Source organism: Hyperolius riggenbachi, chromosome 1 (genome assembly GCF_040937935.1).
Source record: "Hyperolius riggenbachi isolate aHypRig1 chromosome 1, aHypRig1.pri, whole genome shotgun sequence".
NCBI lineage: Eukaryota > Metazoa > Chordata > Amphibia > Anura > Hyperoliidae > Hyperolius > Hyperolius riggenbachi.
Window position 1 is genome coordinate 422700123 of NC_090646.1, and position 18082 is coordinate 422718204.

The window sequence follows — 18082 nt, forward strand, 5'->3', positions numbered from 1 at the left end:
TGGAGGGGGAATAGTATTTAACACGCCTGGGACTTGTGCAGCAGCAGGATCAGCCATATACCGGCTGAATCATTATCTCTCGTATGCTATTTCTAGGTCATAGGAGTATATAGAGCAGATTCATTATTGATAACGCGCTGCAAAAGTTAAATATTCTTACTTGTGCTAGTGAAGTAGCATAACTTAATTATCATAGTAGCGGCCATGCTAGTGAAGTATCGCGGTAGTGATACGTTACTATCGCACAGCACTTACAACGATCGGTTGTTGCTAAGGTATGTACACTACGCTGACAGTAGCATGCCGAGGGATAAATAGGTCACGCAACTTCACTAGCGCACGTAAGAACATTTAACTCACGCGTTAACAATAATGACTCTGCCCCTATATGTGCCTATATGACACATTTAATTTTTTATCCTTCAGGCAGGGGACACACTTGACTGTTTTCGTGCACGTTTTCTGCGCAGAATAACTGAGAACTCATGTTAATCAATGGGTTGAGTTCCTGGTTTGAATCCCAGCCAGGACACTATCAGCATGGAGTTTGTAGGTTCTCCCCGTGTCTGTGTGGGTTTAAAAACATATACAGATAAGTTAATTGGCTTTCCTCTAAAAATTGGCCCTAGACTACAATACACACACTACACAATATAGACATATGCCTATGGTAGGGATAAGATTGTGAGCTCCCCGAGGGACAGTTAGTGATAAGTCAATGTACTAAGTACAGTGCTGCGGAAGAAGTTGGCGCTATATAAATACTAAATAATAATCGATCATTTAAAAACATGTTAGTATTAACACAGTATTCATTTATAAACTAGTCAGTGTTTGCCCATTGAAAAATATTTCCTCACACCAAATGTACGATCTAGAGTGCTGGGGAGGGACTGAGTGCACGACCAAGGGGGAAGGTGAGGGACCGAGTGCACAACTGAGGGGGCAGGGGAGGAAATCAGTGCACAACCAGGGGGGCTGGGGAGGAACTGAGAGAGAGGCCGAGAGGGCTGGGAAGGAACTGAGAGCACATTAGGGGGAGCTGGGAAGGGGAAGAGTGAGGGCACATTCAGTGTACTTGGGAGGGGGCATTCTGGATGCAGGAGGGGGTGAGGGAGAGACTGAGGGCACATTGAGGGTACTTGGGAGAGGGGGATTCTGGATGGGGTGGGGGAAGAAGACTGAAGGTACATTGAGGGTGCTGCGAGAGGAGGGGAGAGCAAAGGAGCATTGTAGGTGCTGGGTAGGAGAAAGTGACAGATCATTAAGGTTTTTAAGGAGGAAAGTGCTAGTTATGGGAGATGGTGCGATTGACGTCACCAGGTTGCGGAAGCGCTCGCTGGCCGGCCGGGACATACAATCTACAATTGGAACTAGCGGGCACACCGCGGTAGAGTAACTGGACGCCGATGCCACACAAGGGGGTGAAACCCGCTGGGCTTGTCAGCCCGATAAGCGCCATATCTACTAGAATTGTGTAAGTGCGCTGCATAGCGCAGGCTACATACCAGTGTTTACATCAAGTTGCGCTATGAATATTTTTATTGCTGTGTATGTATGTTTTTACCTTACCAGAGTCCCATGTCCAAAACAATGGCAAATCGAATTGAATCGAATTCCGATCGGATATGTCGGATTTAATCAGATCGTAATCGAATCACACAAAGAATCGTATCGTGTAGATGGGGCTTTGAACTGCTGTTCAGGAAATGCTGTTGAAAGAAAACCCTGAGAATCCCCCATGAACAGATGGGCTGGCCCAAAACCTGTCGGTTCTGTCGGATTTTAACTGCCTACTTTATGGCGATAGTGGTCCTTTAAGTAAACTGGTTCAGAACGCACAGTGCATCAGTTTGCTATGTCTGGAGCTCCGTAACTATAAATCAGTCAGAATGCTGATGATACCACCACCAAAAGTGTCAATAATGCGCATCAGAGCTGTAACATGAAGCAATGAAAGAAGGCCTGTATAATGATTTTCATTGACATTTTAATAAGCAGATCTTCATCTAACAAGGTATCTGTGGGATGTGCTGAAAAAAAACCTCAAAAACAAAATTTGAGGAACTTGCACATTTGGTGGAGTATAGAAGTTTACAGAGCACTCCTATAGCTTGCCTACTTAAAGCGTGTCTGAACTAAGAGGGATATGAAGGCTGACATATTTATTTCATTTTAAACCATTCAGATTGCCTGGCTGTCCTGAGGCTCTATCACTTAGTGTTAAACACTGAACAAGCATGCAGATCAGGTGCTCTGACTGAAGAGTGACTATCAGCCACATACATGCTAGTTTTAGGTGTAGGATTCAGACACTTCTGCAGCCAAAGAGATCAGCAGGACTACCAGACAACTGTCAAGCATCCGGCAGCGTATTGCGCCAATCAAAGTGCGGGGATAAAGTGATTGGACCCACAAAGGCTCAGGGCAGGACGAGTGGAACGCTGACGAAAGTTACTAGTTAATAGTGCTCACTATGCTGCACTACATGCAGCATAGCATGCGCAGAGTGCCAGCTCCCCTGACTAAGCACGATTACAGCTAACGCTAGCTGTTACACTGCACTATCATTAGTGAATCAAGCCCTTTGTCCGACAGATTAGCGAATTGGGCAAAATAAAAATTGTACAGTGGATGGCTACCTTCAGTTTACTAAAATGATATCACTGGGTAAGTTTCTGCAGGCAGCCTGCAATGTTAACCTTTTCGGGACCACGTGCATTAGATTCTACGCCGCACTTGTGGCTGTTCTAGCCTGATGCGGCGTAGAATCTAAGCCGGCCCGCAATTTCCGCTCCCGACGCGATCGGGCGCACCCGGAGGGGGAGATTAAGCTGTCATATGACAGCAGACATCTCCCCCGAGTGATCAGCAGCCATCGCGTATGGCTGCTGATCACGTGATCACTACGATCGCCGTCGGATCGCAGTGATCACATTGACAGTGGCGGCGGCAGGGGGGAAAAGAAGAGGATCCACTCACCTCCCTGCCGTTCCAGCGACGATCGGCACCCCCCTCCGCTCTGGCCGGCATCTCCGCTCCGTCTGACGTCAGCGCCGGGTCCCGGCTTGATGACGTCATCAAGCCGCGACCCGGAACTGATCGTCAGACAGAACGGAGATGCCAGCCAGAGAAGAGGGTCCCGTGTGGCTCATCGCTGGAGCCTGGAAGGTAAGTGAAGGCTGCTGGCAGAAGGGGGGGCCCAGGCCACCATGGTGGGAAACAAATCCTGGCAGCCACAGACAGGTCTCGGCCGCCTGACCCCCCCAAACGCGCACACCCCCTTCCCGCGCAAAGTGCCTGGTCCTTAAGGGGGGGGGGGGGGGGGGGAAGGTGGCCGGTCCCGAAAAGGTTACGATAGCCATACATCAGGCGACCGGGCAGCCAATCGACCATCTGATTCAATTATAATCAAATTGGTTTAAAAACTGTGCCGCCAAGTGCATGCCTGAAAAACAATGCGATAAATTTCAGGACGAAATTGGTCGCATAAGTCGACCGCACATGCTGCAAGATGTAGGGCTGACTTACTCGATCGGGTGAGCGGCAGTAACTGCATGGAAATGCACCGAAAACCCCAGCGCTGTCCCCCCGAATGTTAAAATGTCCCCCCGGTGCACAGTGTAAGTGATAAATTACGTGTTCGCAGCCTCCGCTTGTCCTGCTGGCTCCAGGCTCACTCCGCTCTACATACACGCACGACCCATGTGGTTGCCTAGTAAAGGTTCACGTATGACGTCAGACGTGACCCACGCGGCCACGTTACTAGGCAAACACGTGGCGTGCGTGTAGGGAAAGCAGAGTGTGCCCAGAAGCCAGAGGGAAACAAGCGGAGGACGCATACAGGTAATGTATCACTTGCACTGGGCACCGGGGGGGACATTTAAAATTAGAGGGATAATGTCGGGGCAGCAAGGCGGTTGGATGCCGCATCACAAGGCTGATTCCGGATCGATCTCAGCATAAAATGGATCGGGAATCAGCCTGCGGTGTATGGGCAGCCAACAGATCTCTCTCTAATTAGATTTGATTAGAGAGATTTCTTGGTCGAATCTGCCCATCACTAGATTATGCTTCTCTTCAGGTTGTGGGTCAGCTTTGCCACCCTACTATCTGACAATGAAAGTTTAAGGTCTATAGTTAATCCTTGTTCATATGCAAGATTCCTGTAACCAAAAATGATCTTTGGTCACCGTTCCAGGTGACAATGTAGTAATGATTGCAGAACAGGCATGTTGTTCTCAGTTGAGCAACGTGTTCTGTCCTATGATGTGATGGTGGGGAGCAGGGCCGGGCTGAGGCAGAGGCGAGAGAGGCTCCAGCCTCATGGCGCAGTGTAGGAGGGGGTGCACAACTCACTCAGCTATCATTTCCCAATTGTGTTTGAAGCAGAGAGAAATAAGAAAAGAAGATAAATGGTAGGGACTGCAAGCCTACTAGAGAATATGGTGTTGGGGGAGGCACTTCTTAGTCTAATAGCAATAAGTGTGTGACGGCTGGGGTGGGAGGGATGGAGGGGCGCACCTTCATTGTCTCAGCCTTGGGTGCTGGAAGACTTTGTCCTGGCTCTGGTGGGGAGAGAGGGAACAAGCAAATCCGGAATTACCAGCAACCTGCTGTAGATTCTCCAACCTGACAGGCTGTTGAACAACAGGAGCCAACCACAGAGGGGGGGGGGGGGGGGGGACCTTAACACATGGTGGACTGTAAACCTAATCACATCACAATGTAAGGCTTCTATCATTTGATCTAATTTTACCACTTCTCAGCTGATTCTTTGCAATTGAAAAACTCAGGAGGCTCTGCAACACTGAAAAGAAAACCTTATTTTTGTATACTACAGAATGAGACTTTTCAACAATATCTTTTCAATAAGAACAAAGACAAAAAAAAAATAAAACTTTCACGCAAGTTTGCTGATTGTCACAGCACTAGTAAGGCAGCAGGAACAGGGCACATTCAATAAAAATTCCAAAGACAATGAAAAAACATCTCATCTCTTTCTTTGGGCTGGTTCTAAGGCAGGGGACACACTTCTCAGTTTTCTGTGAGCTTTTTTTTCTGCACACTATCTGTGTTTCTATGCAGAAAAACGTGCATGTTTTTTTCACAGCAGCTAATGTGATTGGTAGAGAAAACTGACAAAATGTGCAGAATTCCTGCAGGATGTCAGTTTTTTCTGCGCGTGAAAAACGCATTAAGTGTGAACCCATTGATTAACACGAGTTCAGTTTTTCTGTGCAAAAAAAAAAAAAATGCACACGATAACAGTCATGCGTGTCCCCTGCCTAAAACTGGCCCCACACACAGGAAATATTGTGCACGTGTGGTCACAGAAGTAAGGTTCAACCCTTGGATTCTTGTTTTCTAGAAGTATACACTCACTCTACTTGTGCCAAAAACCATGCAGCAAAAAATGATCCACTATTTATGGAATTAAAGACTACAGAGGGCTGCAGTCTAAAGGTGGCCACAAAAATACAATTTTTTAAATATCTGTTCAATTTAAGAATTGCAATCAGTTTTTCTGACTGATTGTAACATTTCAAAAATATGACCAATGTACCACACACGTATGTTCAAGTTTTCCCCCAATTATGATAAAAATGATTGGAATCTGACAAAATTGCTAGGATGTGTATATTAATAAATTGACAATCCAACACGTACCATACAATCTTTAGAAAGTTTGAAGAAAAATATCTGGCATTCTGGATCGATTAAAATCGAATAAAACGGGAAATCCAATCGGATTTTTTAGTCGAATGGAAAAAAAAAAAGCTTCCGGGAGATCCGATCATTTTTATCGGATTACAGTAAAATCGGATCATTTTATTGTATCGTGTGTGGCCACCTTTAGAAGGTGTTCTGCATAGTATGGAGACTGTCTTAAGATGGCAGAGTTTTCTCAAACAGATTGAAAAGTGTGAAGTATGAAGAAAGAACACCTATCCATATCCATCCATACCAGCATCAACGAGCAAGCGTATACCAAGATTCGGGCAAACCCATACGGGACTGTCGGAAGTGGCAAATTGTGAGAATTTGTTGCGTTTCTGAATACATTATCTGCAACTGGCTTTGCTTCTTTAAAGTGTGCAAGACGGATCCCGGAACTGCTTACGGAGAAGCATGAAGGCATTTATCTAACCACCTGTCAATGCTTACTGGACTGTTATGGTAATTAAGGGGGTGTCATTTTGAGGATAATAATCACTTGAGGTGAAACATAAATGTAGGTTAGTGTGTAAGAGAATTTAATGGAAACACCTGGGCTTAAGAATCAAAACATTCAGAACTCAATCAATTATAAAGGGATAATGGTGTTCACAGTATTCTCATATTTAAAAGGGTAAGTACTCAGTAACTATCAGCAGAGGAGTTCAACTGAACATTGCAAACATGATGGTCTGCATGACAATAAAGACTTCAGAGTTCAAAGAAAGCAAGTTTATTGTGAAAAGGATTTTGCTGTTGTGTGACAATATGTGTCCATACACTGCTACCAATACTGTTGGAATGCTTCATAACCTGGGATTTGAGTGCTAAGGCAAATTCTAAGTATAGCTCTGCCCTTTTTGGATTACCATCTGTTAAAGCCTCTTAAAGGAGAGGTACAGGATGTGTCAAATAAAACCATCCGCCTAGTTATATCAGTTATTGCTACTAATCTTTGATCATGGTTCTTCTGTCCTTGTATACAATATGCTTTGAATGATTGCCAAAACTGTATTTCTGCTACTGAAAACACTGCATAATGGTGAAGGATAAAATGACTTTCTTCATGCCTCTCCTTAACAGATGATATTAATGATTTATAAAGTGCCAACATACTCCATGGCGCTGTGGGGTACAAAATAAATACAGACAATGATATAAACCAATATACAAAATACAGAGTTGGTACAAAATGCAGAATCAGTACGAAGTACAGAATCCGTAATAACAGTGACAGAATTAATATGAATACATTTGTAACAATCCAAAACACAAAAATGGCGATATAATGCTTTGTGTGTAAAATACAATATATCGCATCAGAAAAAGGCACAAAAATGCACAGCAATGCAAGTGTATGGGCTAGTTTCCCTATTATGCAACTTTCCGTATGCATTTATGTGCGTTGAAAAAAAAAAAAACACAGACAGTATGCGGCGCTATTTTAACCCCACATGTCCATGTAATTACTGTCAATACGCTAGCTCAGCGGTGGCGAACCTATGGCACGCGTGCCCGAGGCGGCACACAGAGTAGTCTCCCCGTACACGTGCTGTGTCCCATCGCCAACAATCTGGCCGCACGCCTGAAGGGTTGGAGCGAGAGGTATGGAGGGCCCCGTTTGCGGCCGAACCGGAAGCAGCTGCTGCGGCGTACTTTTCACTTGCTAGAGACTGAAAAGGTCTTCTGTAGACAAGATTAAAAAGCATCTCCTGACAAAACTCAGTAAAAAAGTTAAACGAATCAGGATCTTTGTTTTTAATCATTCAGGAAGAAGCCAAGCATTGAGAAGACCGCCTAAATGCATTACACTTAACAGCAGTGTTGTCAGAACACTGTATATCATACAGATCATCTCTGATATAACAGGGCAGTGCCTTCACAGAAACAGACTTCAGTTGACAAGCAAGAGACTACACAAGCAGCTCGGGGTGACCCAAATCTACAAGAAATTAGGATTTCTACAAAACAGTTCAAATACACACACAGTTCACAGAGCCTCAATGTTAAAATAGGGTATAGAATAGATCAGGGGTGCCCATTAGGTAGATCGCGATCTACAGGTAGATCTCGAAGGCCTTCATGGTAGATCCCGACCCCACTACATTTTCCATTCTGTATATACAAGTGTGCTCCTAAAATTGTACATAGGTAGATCACTTTGACTTGCTCATTTTTAAAAGTAGCTCACAAGCCGAAAAAGTGTGGGCACCCCTGGAATAGATCAATACAAGATCTGTATATGTGAAATATTTGCCCCTGTAAAGTGACGTGGTGCAAGAGTAAAAATAGCCTACCTCTATTAAAAAAAAAAAAAACCTACAACTGTGCTACACATAAATCCATAAGATTATGTGAGCAAGAAGGAACTCCCATGATGCATCACTACTGCTCAGTGAGTGAATATTCAAAAGAGGTATTTAAGTTATACAGAACACCAAAGGCTCTGGTTGTGTGACTGACAAAGCAGACTTAGGGCCCGTTTCCACTATCGCGGAAACCGCCGCAACTCCGCAGAGTTTCCCCGCACATGAATCGCACGGGGAAACTTTGCCATAGGGGAGACTGGCGCCGCCGGCGAATCGCTTGGGGTAGTGATTCAGCCGGTACTGGCCGCAGAATTCGCTGCAGAGGCTGCAAATCCCATAGCCGTGACGGCTCATGGGATTCGCCTGCGATCCAGTTCACCCGCTCAGTGACGGCGCGCGTCTTGCAAACGCACGCCGCACTAGTGGAAACGAGCCCTCAAAGAGGAAGTGTCGTGAAAATCTTAAAATTTAAAACACATACAAATAAGAAGTACATTTCTTCCTGAGTAAAATGAGCCAGGAATTACTTTTCTCCTATGTTACAGTCACTTACGGTAAGTAGTAGAAATCTGACAGAAGCGACAGATTTTGAAATAGCCCATCTTCTCATAGGGGGTTTCTTAGGGTTCTCTTTATTTTTAAAAGCACTTAGTGAATGGCAGTTGCTCCGTCCAACTGCCAAAAAGAGTGTGCAGCGAGGCTGGCCAGCATCTTTGTATTAATCATTTTCAGAGAATGTCTTTAGAAAGAATAAAGGCCATGCTGAGAATCCCCCATAAAGAGATGGACTATCCCAAAACCTGTCGGTTATGTCAGATTTCTGCTACCTACTGTAAGGGACAGCAACATAGAAGAAAAGTAATTTATGGCTCATTTCACTCTGGGAGAAATGTACTTCTTATTTGTATGTTTTTTAAATTGAGATTTCCGTGATAATTCCTCTTTAAAGCATTAAGAGCTTTCACACTAGAGCTCTTTTCCCGCGTTTTAACACCAAGGTAAAATGAAAGGCCAAAGACTTTCGGTGCGTTGCGGTTCAACACACCCGGGAGCGTTGATCCGCTGGGAGCTGGCGTTTTCTCATCGGTTGAATAATAGCTACTGCCGCTGATTGCTTTGCACAGCAACATCTCAACGACACGCTGCAGGGCATAGAACGTGTGCAGGCAGGGCCGGATTTGTACTTTTCACCGCCCAAGGCCACTGTCAGCAGCCCCCCTCTAGTACAGGTAGCCAGATAACCCTCACCCCCCCCCCCCTTCTATTTTTTGGTAGACTGATGACCCCCCCCCCCCCCCCCGCCCTTTAGTATAAGAAGCCAGATGATACTCCCTCTGTGTGTATAGATAGCCTGAAGACAGCGCCACCTCCAGTTTAGGTAGCCAGGTGACTCTTCCTGCCCCGAACCCCACTATAGCCTGCTGCCCACCCGCCCTTGATCCTGTGGTGCCCTAGGCCATGGCCTAAGTGACCTTGCCTTAAATCCAGCTTGTGTGCAGGAGAACGGCTCCTGCACGCGTTGTCTAATGTGAAAGAGCCCTAAGAGAATTCCTTCTGGTTCACAAGCTAATTCAATGCACACCATCTGTTTTAAAAAGGAGGAAAAATTGTACTTTGAGATTTTTTTTACTTTCTATGTTCCCTCTGAAGATATAGTATATCACTTAACCCCAAGACACTTGAGGAGCTTAGTGAAAATGCAAGACAGTAATAAAACTGGTTGGTGATTCCATTTGTTCTCTTCTCCACGACCAAAATTTTTTATTTGTTTGTGTCTCTATTAATCTTGGAGATATTCTGCCACATCCTGTCTGGACAGGAAGTAAGAGAATTTCTACCGAAACTAAAGTCACGAAAGCAAAAACCCAGAATTGTTTCTCTCCTTACTAATCACATTGTCTAGAGATTTCCTGGTGTTGGGCATAAAAAAAAAAAAAAAAAAAAAAAAAAAAAAAAAAACAGATTCTGAAAATTCTTGTATTTCTTTAGAAGAATGCTGTTACGTCATATGCTGAACAATTTTGTAATCAATACAAGGTGCTGAAACGAATAACAGATGGATGGACCCTACAAATTGCAAGTTTCATTGAAGTCAACACCACAAGAACTGAGTTGTAGTAATCAATGTGATGAACAAATCTCCATTCTCAAAACTGCTGCAGCTACAATAGCTTTCTGGTAAAGCAGGCAGCTCTGTAACCGCCTGTCTCCTCTTCAGGCCAGCAAGATCCCAGAAAGCCAATATTTACTTTTCAAGAATTTCTCCTATGAATCATTTTGCAGACTCCCTTATGTAATGGGCACAAAGATAACCTTCTCCACACATGCAAGTCTTCTTTACGTGCGCACAGCCAAAGTTACAGTCACTGGAATTAAAATATTAACCAGACGATTTACACTAAATGCTCAGATTACGTACACACAACACTGCAAAGTAACAACCATGATGTAATCCTTTTAAAGGCAATAATTGGCCACAGCACCGTGATCAGCAGCTTTCTAAAGGTTTTTCAGTATGTGGTGCAAAACAAACTCCACCTGACCTGAACTCAGAACTTCCTCTCTGCTCGAAAAGATACGCAACAGCATAATAACCTTTAAAGAAAAAAATTTGTTATAGCTGATACAAATATTGCAATAAATCTGCAAATTGTCGACTTCTTGCTTTCATGGAAGCAGACATAGGGTTAACATCCTGAGTTAACCAATTAGCTCTCTTCCGTGGCAGTCAGCTGATTCAGCTGAGGGATCAAATTACAACTTGTACTTAGTCACAGATGAGGGGTAATTAGACAAGCTAAACTCTCTAAATACATACAGGGTGCATTGCTATGTTTTTCTTCTGTCCTGTGCAAGAGTTCAGGTCCACTTTAAAGAGGAACTGTAACGAAATATAGTATAATGCAGTAAGTTAATTAGGATACCTATTTTTAGGTTAAATATCTTGGTTTCAGGATCAGAAACTCTCCCTACTGCTATGTATTGTTGTTTATTGGTACACAGTCTGCCCTATATCACAGAGGCTTATCTGTTTATTATGAGGAATTCTCCCTCAGGGCCAGTGCAAAAGTGATTTTTTTAAGGCGATTCTAGGCATGTGCCTAGCGATTTTCTAAACATGACTAGCGATTTTTTTGAGCGTTTTGGTGTAGCGTTTTTATATTTTGTTACAGTAGAGCTGTAACTGAACAGCTTCTGTAACAAAAACGCTTGGAAAAATCGCTCTGATGTAGCGCTTTACAGAGAGATTTTCCACTTACCTCTACTTAACATTGAGGCTGAATCGCCTCAGAAATCAGCAAAAATGCTGCAGAACCCACGTTTGGGGGAAAAAAAAAGCATATCGCTTTGGTGTGCTCCATCCCATTCAAATACATTAGCCAAGTGCTTTTCAAAGTGCTAGCTCATAAAAGCTCTTGGTGTGCACCAACCCTTAGGCCTGAGCTGCGGTTTGCGATCCGCTTGCGGGTGCGGATCCGCTTGGGTAATTTATTTCAATGGGCTGGTGCACACCAGAGCAGGAGGCGTTTTGCAGAAACGCATACTCCCGGGCTGCTGCAGATTTTGGATTGCAGATGCGTTTCTGCCTCAATGTTAAGTATAGGAAAAACGCAAACCGCTCTGAAAAACGGCACTTCAGAGCGGTTTGCCAGGCGTTTTTTGTTACAGTGGCTGTTCAGTAACAACTTTACTGTAACAATATATGAGATCTACTACACCAAAAACGCTTCCCAAAACCGCAAAATGCTAGCTGAAACGCTACAGAAAAAGAAGAAAAAGCGTTTCAAAATCTGCTAGCATTTTGCGGATCTGCTAGCGGTTTTTGGTGTGCACCAGGCCTCACAGAGCATTCAGGGACACCAGCTATGTTTTTGTACTGGCTTTAAGCCCAATCTACACAATACGATTCGTTATGCGATTTGATTATGATTCTATTTACGATCCGATTAAATCCAACATGTCTGATCGGGATTCGATTCAATTAGATTTGCCATTGCAAAACAATGGCAAATCAAATTGAATCAAATCCCGATCGGACATGTCGGATTTAATCGGATCGTAAATAGAATCGTAATCGAATCGTACAAAGAATCTTATCGTGTAGATGGGCTTAAGAGCTCTCGGTAAATAAAGAATTTGCAGAGATTAACTGCCAGAACTAACGATGCTGTCACCTGCGATACATTTCAGAAAGTGAATCCAGGAGAGGAAAGATTTTACAATGGGAAAACTGACTAAATAACTTATAAACTAATATTGTAAAGAAATAAGCAATTTGATGTTATTTTCACTACAGTTCTTTAAAAAGGGAAATTCCTCCACTTATCTTAAAAAATTGCTTTGAAATGAAATCAGAACGGTTTTAGTCTTTTTTAATGTAATGGTGGTAAAACGTACACATTCTTGTACCTCTTAAACTGACAGTGAAGTCATATTGCACATGTGTTAAACCATGGCAAATGCACTGTATTTTGGGGCACTGCACATAAATCTTGGTCTTCCTGTCCTAAAACAAATAGTTTTTGCGCTGCACACTTTTTGTAACCTTGTCACTCATGGCTACGTTTGTGAGCTTTGGGGTTCCTGGCATCAATGTGAGAATAGAAGCAGTTCAAGCAAAGAAATTTGATTGGCTGTTTGAGGCTCCACCCCCTCTAATTTGAACCCCAGTCACCCATTCCCTAACTGTATCAGATTTGAGACCTCTGCATTTACAGTGCAAGAATGGCAGCAGTTTAAATATTCTCCTTGAAAATCAATAGGTGAATTCTGATTGGCTGTTGTAGGCTCCACCCACCTTTTTTGAATAATAATCTCAATCACCCAGTGACCAGCTGTGCTAAGTTTAAGACCCTGCGATTTACAGTCAAGAATGGCTGCAGTTTACATTTTCCCATTTAAAACGTATGGTTGAAATGTTATTGGCTGTTTTATGCTCCGCCCACTTTTCCTGAATTGTTAACCTCGGTCACCAAGTGACCAGCTGCACCAAGTTTGAGGACTCTAGCTTTATTACTGTGAGAATGGCAGCCTTTTAAATGTTTACCATTGATGTGAACTAACTATGCAGTCTTGCTTTTTCTATTTTGTACAAATTAGCAAAAATCTTTTATCAGTGAGAATTGTATGGTTTATTTTCAACATCATCAATAACTTAATATTGACATACTAAATTGACTATCCTATATTTTAATTCTTTTAGGTTTTTGCCTTCAGTCTGTGATATGTTAACAATATTTTGAGCAATTCGGGAGCAAGAGCTTGGTAATACACAAGTCCTAAGAATCATGCCAATTGTTTCAACACATTTGGGCAAATTAATATTCAAACCGGCATCAAAATTGTTAAATTAGAAAAGGAATCAACCGTTAAAGTGTGTGTGAGGCAGTGCTGACAGCCTACTCCCATGGGATGATTATGTTGATGCTTGGATTTGAATCAGGCCCTCTGGCTACTTAAATCTTAGATTTTGTTGAGTGAGCACTGCCTTAAAGCGACCTGCAAGTAAACTTGCACAACATAAACAGAGCATATGATGTAAAACTACATACCTATCTACAGTGAAAAGTGAATGTCTACATTTTCAGCAGTTTCGTAAACTGGAGGAAATCTTAGGAAAACAGGGTAAAAAGGAGCAGATTTCCTTAGTTTCACAATTGGCAGTCATCCAACATTCTAATGAACTAATAGGAACCCCTTATACTTGAAAAAGGCAAAACGTTTTGCACGGGTGAGGTTACCATGATTATTGCAGTAAAATTACTGTACAGATCTGCATTTAATGAACGATCACGATTAGCGGATCTATAGCATGCTAATCACAACCATTTCCGAATCACCCCAAAAATGCTGCATGTAACACGTTTGTGAATGCCGCTAATCACGAAACACCCGCGATCTGCAGCAACCTCGGCAGTGAGATCATTGCCATTTAGTTACTATTGCACTAGCGCTTTAAAAAGTGTCCGCTAATTGCCCTAGTGCAGGGGTCAGGAACCTTTTTGGCTGAGAGAGCTATAAACGCCACAAATTTTAAAATGTAATTCCGTGAGAGCCATACAATATGTTTCAAACTGGGATAGTAGGGGTCACGTCCCTGTTGCCATGGTGATGGGTATACAGTTGATCTGCTGGGCAGCGGAAGTGTCGTATAAGTCTTCAGCTTCTCTTGGGTTTCAGCAACATCAGTAATTTCCCCGAGAGCCAGACAGGAGAAGTACTGACTAACAGCTTGTACAATTAGCTAGCTGACTTGGGGGTTGATTCACTTTGTAGGACAAGATCCCCGTACTTTGGCCCAATAGGCTGCCTGTCAAGTGGCAGGCAGCCTATTGGGCCATTCAAAGTGCAGGGATCTCGTTCTACAAAGTCACTGGACCTGACAGGGTCCAGAGTGGGACAATTGGAGCAGCTGTTAGTTTTGAGGTAGCGTGAGTAAGTTAGTAGTGCATGCTACAGCAGTAGCCTACTTTTAAAATTTTACTTGTGCTGCCACACTAAGCTGCGCTGCTGCAGTGTAGTTAGTGAATCAACCCCTAACTGTGAGCCAGATGTAGCCATCAAAAGAGCCACATGTGGCTCCCAAGCCATAGGTTCCCTACCCCTGCCCTAGTGTGAATGGACCCTTAAAAAGTCAAAGCAAAGGGACCTGAGGCTTAACATCAGTGATTCTCCTCTGGAGAAAAAAAAAAAAATCATGCATGTTTTACTGAATATAAAGGACACCTGAAGTGAGCGAAATGCAAAATATGAAGGTGGCCATATTTATTTCCTTTTAAATAATGCACATTGCCTGGCTGTCCTGCTGATCCTCTGCCCATAGACCCTGAACACGCATGCAGATCAGATGTTTGACTGAAATTTGACTGAATTTGCAGCATGCTTGTTTCAGGTGTGTGATACAGACATTACTGCAGCCAAAGAAATCAGCAGGAATGCCAGGCAACTGGTATTGTTTGGAAGGAAATATATCTGGAAGCCTCCATATACACCTCTCACTTCAGGTGTCCTTTAACCACTGCCCATGTAATATACTATCACATACTCAGCTAATAGCGCCCAAATTTACTTCTAGGTAGCATAATTTGAAGCACGCAGCATACCCAAGAATCACAAAATGTTGAAGACTAAAAAAAAAGTAAACGAAGATCTGACTCCAGGGGGGCGGGGGCGCCTGTCTAGCGCCGGTACAGAGTGCTAACAACCTCCCGGCTGGTGCAGGAAAGCGGCTGTGTCAGCTGCCTGTGAGAAAGCGGCCTAACAGGGTCTTTGGTTTGCTTTGCAGCTGTGTAACATTGGAAAGATGTTAACAGAAATACACTTTACTTTTTGTGAATTCGCATTTGCCCGCAGCACACGCTTTTCTCATACAACTGCCCAAACAGGGACGTGCACCATTTGTTTTGGTTTTTTTTTTTTTTTTTTTAAATATATATGTGTATGTGTGTATGTGTGTATGTGTGTATGTGTGTATGTGTGTGTGTGTGTGTGTGTGTGTGTGTGTGTGTGTGCGTGCGTGCGTGCGTGCGTGCGTGCGTGCGTGCATATATTATATATATATATTATATATATATATATATATATATATATATATATATATATATATATATATATATATATATATATATATATATATATATATATATATATATATATATATATATATATATATATATATATATATTTATTTATTTATATATTTATATTTAAAGACCGAGACCGCAGTGATCAACCAGCCTTGGAAGAACGGTTCTGCATCGGCTTCTAGAGACACTGAGTCCCCCGCTACAGTGGGACAAAGCTAATCAGCTGGTTCACCCGTACGGGCACATCAGCCATCAAAGGAAGTGAGGTCTGTCTACCAGTGGCTTTTCAGCCTGATCGATTAATTTATTGAGTGTGCACTCTCGGTCTTTCTTTTATAAGCAGAAGCAGACAGTATGGTCCTAACAGTGGAATGTAATTTGGCCACCTTAGCCAAGGACAGGTATGACCTGTACAGCACTTCAAAAATGTTATTATCCCAGTGATGGCTAACCTTGGCACTCCAAGCTGTGACAAAACTACAAATCCAATCATACCTCTGCCTCCCCGAGTTATGCTTAGAGCTGTCAGAGTATTGTAATGCATCATGGGACTTGAAGTTCCACCACAGCTGGAGTGCCAAGGTTAGCCATCACTGTATTTGCCTGATCCAATAAGGTATTCAAAAGGCTTAATCCGCGCCTTCCCAATCTTCGTCATCCATTTGGGGCAGAATGTCCAGCCATGCAGATTTGTACACAGTGACATGCGGTTCAGTAAGAAGAAGAATGTTTTTGTAGGTAGCGGATAAGGCCTTGAATAGTTTATCATTTGCAACTATACCTTCTATATTCGTAGCGTGAAGCCTCAAAGACAAGGAGCTGAACTGTGCTTGAAGTGCATGTCTGAGCTGTATTTACCTAAAGAAATAGATATTTTGTAGTTCCTTTATTTGGTAAAAGGGAGCATTAAGTGTTCCAGATGCAACAATATGTGACAGGTGGCTGACCCCTTTGGAAATCAACACAATAGGGTCAGGGATGGGGTAAACATTGTCTATTTTGGGATTATTCCACAATGGTTTTTTGGGAGACATTTTGGGAAATGGTCTCAAAGGAACCCACCTGCGCAGCTTCTAGGACCATTGCAGTATACGACTATCCCTACATGGTTAGTAAAGACTAATTTTATTGGATCTGAGGAAAGTAGAACTGGTTGCCTACCACAGTAGTTATAAACATAGAACTAGTTTAGGTGACATATTTCACTATTTACTGGGGTAGTCACTAGTTACTGTGGTATTTAGATTAGATTATATTGCATACATTTTGAAAGACTGGACCAATAACCTGCAGTCTTTTTTCTGTATGTAAATAATCTGAACAAATTAAGCAAATTCTCAAACCCTTTAAAGAAATGTGCATCCAAATGAAGGAAGCACATAAAAGTACATGATATGGTGGAACAGTCCTGAACTACAGTACATATTTAAAAAAAAAAAAAAAAAAAAAAAAAAAGACATAATTCATGCGAGGTAACCTAAGGGTATATGGGAACATTATGATTTGGCCTAAAGAAATTATCAAACAGAAGGCATTTTTGCCAACTTGGGAGAAAAAAAAAAAACAAAAAACAAAAAAAACTATATTAAGTTACAGTCTGAACCCATTTTGGTCATAAGAAAATAGATGTACTGTACATACTTTTGTCTTGTGACTTTACACCTAAAAATCAACAAAGAGTTTTTGTATCTTACAATGGATACTTCAGTGATCACAATATTTTACTTAGCGTATTACTGAAGACTATAAAAAAAAGTCATCAGAGTTCTTTGTATATTATAATTCTTCAGTCTTACATTATGAGTATTGTTGTTCTTTCTTGTTACACTGAATGCAACATCTCATGTTTGTAACTAGAATAATAATCCCCATAATTTGGTTACACATGCGGTGGAATACTTACTACATGTGGAATCTAGAGATAAAGTTCAGAGTTAAAATTTCACAGTTATGGGAGTTCATTTGACACAATTACCAGTATTGAGCAGTAGATAGATGCTTGATTGGGCAGGTGTGGTCTACCATCCTAAAAACAAAATTGGCATGAGAGGAGTGAAACAGGGGTGTGGCACCATAGTCATATTTTGGGGTGATACCACTACATTTTCCTTTGAAAAATAACTCAAATACTCAAGAGTATTGCTTTTATATGCTTATTTTTATTTAGCCTATTTTTATCCAAAAAGTCGCAAAAAAAAGCTATTAATTTGGATAAATTATTCTTAACCAAGTATGCATATAACTAATCCATGCATACCACTTTTACTCACTCTACATACACACACCAAGAAGACTACCATACAAGTTTTCACACATTCCCCATTATACTGTACAGTAATATTGTTGTATATTCCCCCATCTCTTCTCTTTCACAATTTAGAGCCTTGCATACATATATTTAAATAAGACAGTATTGACTCCCCATGTGAATCTCCATTTGTTCAAGCTGTGAACCTATGACGACATAAT